Below are 7,903 nucleotides of genomic sequence, written 5' to 3' on the forward strand. Positions count from 1 at the left end.
ACCCTAACTCTGTTAACCATTTCTAGAATCTAAAGGAGCACATTATTTTCAGTGACCTAAGTACCAGTTCTAGTCCCGGGGCAAAGTTTTACAAACAGAGTTGTCACTATGATTCATGGCTTCTAGTAGCATCTGCTCTATCATGTATCTTGTGGGCATCCCATATGGGCTCCTAATTACTCTACAACTGCTTGGGTCGTAGTTAAAGTTAAGATGTGCTTATATGTGTGTAGTGGGGAGATTTGTAAAGAATCTCTGCAAATCTGCACTTAACAGATTATTCGAGTTCACAAATTAGTTTCCAGCTCTGTGGTGGCCTATGTATTTTTAAATTTATGCTGAAATTTATTTGTGTTATGATTTTATGTTAGATTTGACCTATGGGTGCTCTCATGTGTTCCTGGCTGTGTTCTAGACTCTAGGGTCTATAATACATGCTCTCGGGTGTGCTGAATGCATTGACTTCAAGACAGGAAGGTAAAGATGCTAGGAGGTGCAGGCCTAGGTTCCCCCCATGGGATGGTGAGGGCACATCTGTCCATCCACTGGTTGCACAGGCTCCTGCTGTAATGGAAGTACACCTCCTTCTGACCTAGTTAGGTCAGAACTCTTGGCAAGTGATCAAGCTTCTGGTTGTATTCAGAAGCAGAGGAACTTAGGCCTTACTCAGATGGACAGGAGGATCTCTGGGCGCAGGCCTTGGATTTCCGTGGGCCCATCAACCTCGGGGCACTTGACACTGTCCACAGTCCATTGGGATGAGGAAAGAAAATACGAGATTAACGTTTTGATCAAAAAGGTAAGAAATAAAATAAGCATTACTAATATTTATATATATATTGGGGATGATCACATCCCTTTTTTTAGGATTGGGGATACATGACCAAAAAAGTCTGGAGACCTCTAGTCTCGGAGAAGATGCAGCAGGTTTTGCAGGACAACTGCGTGGGGCTCTTGCCTACTCCTTTCCATCCATTTTCCCACCTACCTCTCGGGTCTCTTAGTATGCTGTGCAGTTGGGTCCCTCGGGGCCTGCTCTCTTCTCAATTTTGGATTCTCTTTCCTTCTGTTTAGTCAATCTTTATTTTACTTTTGTAAGCAGTTTCCTGTGTTTGTTGGACTGCGTGATCTCTCTGAGGGCCCTACCCCGCCCCCCCTTCTTAAATCTCTGTTACAGCTTCTTAAGTTCATCGCCCTTATTGTCTTCTGAGCAGCCTGAGGGCAGAGATCATTTCTCAGACGTTCGTGTGTAAATATCGGTGGAAGGAATGAATGAAGAACGAAGGGAAAGTCGACCTCGAGGATGACTAGCCGCACCCTGTGACTCCTCTAGGTCACCAGGAGGGGTCGCTGTTGGCACTTCCTGTGATGGGGAGAGCCTGGTTGCCCGATCTTTTCTCTGACATGTTCTCTCCCAATTCGGCAGAGTCTAACTTCAGGACCTCCTTCCCTGACCCCTTCTCTTACCCACTCCCACGCGAAGGGGAGAGAAACTGAACCAGAAGGCAAGCCAGAGCTTCTGACTATGGTGGGATGTGCTTGTGCCTGGGACATCCAGGAAGATAAGGACTGAGCACTTCGGGCCCAAGAGTCCGTCCTTGTTGGGTGGATTCACAAATACTACTGGAGAAAATTGTGGATGCTGCCTTGCTTCTTCTTCCAGACCAGAGAAGCTGTTCTGGAACAAGCAGCGGAATATAAAGGAGGCTATTGAAAACGTCAGTGACTAAGGAACAGCAACCAACACCCATGAGCAGATTTTGTGAGGCATAAAATCACATTGCTGCTTCTGAATGCGGCCGGGCCAGGGGATTCATTTGGCTTCCCTTGGAAAATGGGATAGAAAAATGCACCGAACGAGGCAAGAGCTTTGTATTAACCATAATGTCAGAGAATGCATTGCCATTTGCCTTGACAACTCGAGTTTGTAAAAGACAAGTAATTACCAAGGAGTTGGTGAAAATAAAAAAAAAGGGGGGGTACAGAATGTCTCAGTCTCATCCTTTAAAATGGCTATTATTTTTTTTTACTTTAATTCAAGGATATTTTTATACCTTAGTAATAAATTAACATTTCAAAAGTACTTTTACCTGCTGAGATGGTTCATTCTGCTAATGTGGGTAGCTCTGTGGACTCGAATAATTAGTGTAAATTGCCTTTGAATAACACAGAGCTGGGAACAACTCTAACTTGCTAGGGCTTAATGCCCCTTGCCTACAGGATGAAGAGTCCTTAATGGGGCCTGGAAAAACAACTAATACCTACAAATCAAAGGAGAAAAGCCGTTTTTGATGCATTTGTCTGAGAGTGTGAGTTTTAAACTAAATTGTTAACACTTCCTCCCTGCTGAGGGTCATGGATTAGCTAGGCTGGGAGATTCTTTGAGAATCTTTCACACTGACCAGGGGAGGTAGGGGGTTCCAAATACAAGTGTTTTCTTAACCCTAATCCCTACCTCCCTGACCAGGACAGCTCTGCATTTCCCTCTAATTAGGTGAAGAATTAGGAGGTGGATAAATGTGTTCAGGGATGAGGATGAAGTGATTAGTTCACTCCGGACCATGATCGCGATTTCTAGGCACTACTTAGTTCCTTTCAAGATAATAACTTTTCTCTTTTTCACAAAAACGTATTCAAGCAAACCTCCAACATGTATTTATAAGCAATGATAATTATCTCTGGGCAAACTTGGGGCAGCATATTGACAAACTATTTTTGCTCTGTGCATTTGCTTAAATTTCATAACATTATTATCCCATCAAGGAGCGTCCAGAGCAACTCCGAAATGGACCCAAGGAGTAGAATTATTTGTGCAATCTGAACAAGATTTAATAACCTAACCCCCCCAAAATGTGTTCACATTTAAATGATCCTTTCAGTGAAACGGGGAAAGGGACATGTTGCTGAGGAGCCATCTGCAGTAAAACCATTTTGACATTTTTTCTGCATTATGAGTAGATACTACGCTGTATGTATGTCCCGCGCCTTTTCTTTTGGAAGATCTTGTAGATATTCTTCACTGAAGTGTAATTTTAAACTTCTGGTTGAATAAAGCAGTTACTGAATAGCTCTGAACTTTGGTGGTATTAACAAGCTTCATCACTGATGGATATCCAAAGGCCACCTAGACCTCCAAATCAGTTTCAACAACAGGAAAAACCCAGACAGGGACCGACAAAAGAACATGTCATCTTTTATACTCAGGCAATCAGTTCCGGAACTGCATACACACCAACTTGTCCTCTGCTTTTGCCATTTGAGCTCACTTGGAGACTTGAGCATCTTGCCCTTTTGTCTTACCTAATACGAGTCTTATGTGCTATGAACAGAACCTCAGGATGAAGAAAAGTGAGAGCAACAAATGACAAAACGTAATGTTCTCCCTCCTTTCCGAGGGCGTCGGAAGGCCTGAGACAGTATCCCCTTGGTCCTGTTTGAAGGCTGGTGAAAGGCAGTGATCTCATGGTGACCTTCTGGAACAAGTTCTCCCTGTTTCGTCCCTCTTCTTAGATGTTCATCCCTGAGGACTATAAATGTGCCAGAGCAAAACAGAAGTGAAAAGTGACACTCTAGATGCCTGCCTCCCTGTTTCCAGGTTTGATTTCTGAGTTAGTCTCAGCTGATCAGGAGTAGACACTGCCCCAGCCTCTGGAAGACACATGACATTATTATTATTATTTTAAGCCAAACTTCTTTTAAACTGAAGTAAGCTTTCCTTTCCAGTCCTACGAATATCATGGCTGGTTTAAGGTATGATGTCTGCATCATGCCCAATTACGCCATACAAGACAGATCACACTACATTAGCCAGGATTATGTTGCCTCTTGATCTTATCAGCTTTGTTTCCTAAACTACAAAAAGATCTAACACAGTGCTGGTTAGCAGTTTGGCTTAGCCGATCTCCACAGCTATCCGTCACTGTCACCGGGGAGCAGGAGACATTAGGCACAAAGCTAGGGGACAGGATGCAGCTGACATGCTCTTCCCAAGCCAACTCTCTAATTTCACATTTAAACCAGCTCTTCCTATGCTTGTCCTTCCTTCCTACTGAGACTTCCTTTTCCTTCGTTGGAGGAACTCTATGCCCTTTGTCTTCTGAAATCTAATGCAGAATGTTACACATCTCAATCATTTGTTTGCTTGTTTTTAAATTCTTAACAACCGTAGATAAGACACAGAGCAAACGTATAAGGTAAAATGTACAGTCCTGAGCTAAAGAGAGGGTAGTAAGTCAGGTTCCCCGGGGGAGAAGAGGCTAATTAATAGATTCAATCTGACCAATCCCGTCTCCTGGATAATCTCTGGACCCACAGTGGGAATTCTCTGCAGAAAGGATACAGCCAGTCTAGCAACTGGGATTTAGCATCTTCTTTTTCATCGAATCTGGGATTATTCCCAACTTGTCCATTCCTGCTTTAAGGTCTGGCTCTTTTAAATAGCCCCAGGAGTTAGCGAGGACATCTGGATTCTGACCCACTCTAATTTGGAGCAGAGAGCGCATGCCCGTTTACTCCAGTAAATCGAGCATCATGGACAGCCTCATCTGGAGATGTGAAACAGTAGGAGATTTGAAAACAGAATCCATTACCCTCTTTGCAGTCAAAATCTGATAGGATCAAGTATTCACAGTAGAAATATCTATGTGTCAAGTAGTAAACTTGATAATCGTAAGAATACATTTAATGCAGCAGGAGAGAATGCCAAACCAGAAGATTAACATTTCTGTTACATAATTACCAGTTCAAGGAGTTCAGCCTCTTATCATTTTATAGTGAGTATCGAAAGTAGGAGTGATCCTCTTTAATTTGTAATTATTTAACTGAAAAGTGAGGTCCAGCGGCCTTATTCTTACCCTTCTGGGCTGGCCGACATTGGTATGCAGAATCCATGCGAGAAGGCACAGTACACTATCAGAAGGAGACATGTTTGATTATTCTTTAAAACCAACTAAGAGAAGTTAATCTCATTGAACTTCTTTTTATTCAACAAAAGAGTTGGATGTTTCCAAGTCTAATGTGACTATAATGTTCATTAAATGGACTTCTTTACACCTTTAAATGGATTAACGGCACATCTTCACAGTCTAATTATTATACATGTCATTCAAAAAAATCACAGATCTAATTCAGGGGATGATAAAGGCCTTTCTTTTACAACTATGGAAAAGACAGTGCAGTAAATGGATGTGATTTTTATCTGTGCCACTTTTTTTTTTTTTTTTTTTTAAGGGCACATGTTGCTCCAAGGAGGTGGGAGGGAGGGACGGCACTGAATGTGCTGTGTTTTTCTGCCCTAGTAATTTTAGTTTAGAGATTTAGGAGCTGCCCATGCCGATGCTTGCCCCTTCCAGACTTGCTGTACCAGGTACCTGAGAGGTTCCTCCCACCCAACCCTGCTCAGCTAATGACTTCAGTCTGTCCAAGACAGCTCTTAGTCAGATAAGCGATAAATTATGGACGGCCCCCTTTTAGTCTTCGGCCTTTGGGGCTTCTCCGAGTTCCTTTACCCAGAGCTTTCTTGAAAGCAAGAGAAATGCTCTCGCCATGCCCCTAGAAACAGCAATTCAGTTAACAACACGTACACATTTGATACCAACTATCTTTGGGCCTGTACTTGTCTCCCTTTTTACCGGGGGAACATTGAACTTGGTATACTCTGGCAATTCGCTGGTGTCCGAAGGATGTCACAGGCCTTGCTTGGCTCAGGTGGGTACAGAATGTTCTAGAAGCTATCAGAAATATGCAAGGACTTTTCTCTTTCCTTGGGGATGGGATCTACAGGGGATGGCCCCGGAAATCCACCGTGAGTGATTTCAGGCTTTTTTGGGCTTAAAACTGAAGAAGGACAGATTTGTCTTCCTTCACTCATTTCAACAATATTTACTGGGAAATTATTATAGGTCCGCCAATGAGCGTGGCCTATCACATGCAGCACAAAGTTGAGCAGACCCAATTCTTATTCTCAGGGAGCATTCAGCCTAAGAGACGTTCACCTCTAATTTTGTAAATCGAGGGAGTCTCCCAAGTTTTCCGTATGAGAGGCGTTCGAGTTGGCAATCTAGTCAGACGTTGATTCTAGAGCTCTTGCCTTGAGGTTGTCCTTGCTTAGCAAGGAAGGTCTCGCACTATTTTTATTTACGTTGTATCTTGTATGGAGTTGTTTTGGAGTGGGGGACAGAGATGTGAGGGAAGAAATGAAGCACCTGTCTCTCCCTGGGGGTCATCACTGGATGTCTTCCTCGGAGCCAGTCAGCTACATCCCCACTCCCGGTCCTGGCGCCGCCACTTCTAGCAATGTGAATGACAACAAGTTACTCACCTCTTGAAACCTTGATTTCCTTATCTGTAAACAGGGACAGTTATGTCCATCTTACAATGTTCTTGTGGGCATTTAGAAACAATAAATGGATAAAGGGTCTCACACAGTGCCCGGCACATAGTAGGTGTTCAATAAACACCGGTTCCCCCTTGTCCTTCCCTCTCAGCTGCTCCTTGCATCCTCTTCCCCCCACTCGCTTGCCCCATGCCCAATTATTAATCCTAATTAATCAATTAATCTTAGTGAGGTCTTACTTCCTAAATGAAGTATAACAGCTCAAAGCCTACCTGGATTAGAGGTCTTTGCCTTTTTTTTTTATAGATTTTTTTTTAATTTTAAGATTTTATTTTATTTTATTTTATTTTTATTTGACACACAGAGAGAGAGAGTACAAGCAGGGGGAGCGACAGGCAGAGGCAGAGGGAGAGGGAGAAGCAGGCTCCCCGCTCAGCAGGGAGCCCGATGTGGGGCTCGATCCCAGGACCCTGGGATCATGACCCGCGCCGAAGGCAGACGCTTAACCATCTGAGCCACCCAGGCGCCCCGAGGTCTTTGCCTTTTGAAAGGAAAATCCTGAAACATTGACAATCCCCAGGAGCCGCAGAGTGATAGCCCGTGGGGTTGGTGTTTGGGCTGATGGACGCTCCGTTGGCTTGTGTAGAATCCCATGACCATAGATTCTCACAGCCAGAAGCCCCGTTTCAGGCTCCTTGGTCACGCTCACAGCCTATAACTCCATCCTGGGGCTGCCCCATGTATGACTTGCTTTGGATTGTGAGTGAGGCTGGTGTGGCTCAGGCTTAGCCTGCGCTGTCCCCAAGCCTGAGCTCAGACATGGCACTCCCACCCCCCAGCTCTGCCCGCCCTCTGTTCTCCTTTGTGTCTGGCATTCCACAGGATTTGACAGCAATAGGTGAGGATACTCTTAGAGACGCCTATGCTGAGACAGAAAACTCTTTCATAAATCGTTTCAGATCCATGTTGTACCAACATCAGTTATCAGAATTAATTGCCTCCTAAAACATAAGAAATTTGTACTGCAAAGAACTGACATTAGCTGGGGAACTGTGAGCCTCTCCTTCTCATCTTCTGATGGAGCACGAACAGGTACCTTGATGAAGCAAACATTGGCCTTCCATTGTGTGTAGGTACTGTGTCCTTGTTTCCAAGCTAATAAATACTGAATGAGTAAATAATTTTGTTTTCTCTTTGCGTTATAAAGATTCAGTTGTATTCGGCCAAGTGATTTCAGGGAATATCATTAAATACTCTTCAAATAGTGCTTTCTCTAGGACATATTCTGCTCTTGGAAAGTGTCTACATATCAGTCTAGAGTGCGGACATGGAAGGAAGCAGAGGATGAACCTGACTCTCTGTAAGAGACTGTCCATTCCCAGGAGAATGATCAGCAGTGAGCGGCACCTAGGCACCGAGGTTCCCTCGTTTGTCTTCTTGCTAATTCCACACGGGCTGGGGATTTGATGGCGTACAATGAAATATCAAATTACAGGGGTTAAAATCTTACCCAAACAAATACATTTTATAAATAATAGAAAATCAGAAAACAATTTAAGTATAAAAACC

The sequence above is a fragment of the Eumetopias jubatus genome, unplaced genomic scaffold (assembly GCF_037043125.1).
Source record: "Eumetopias jubatus isolate StellerSeaLion01/CBP00866 unplaced genomic scaffold, mEumJub1_p1.0 scaffold_17, whole genome shotgun sequence".
Classification (NCBI taxonomy): Eukaryota; Metazoa; Chordata; class Mammalia; order Carnivora; family Otariidae; genus Eumetopias; species Eumetopias jubatus.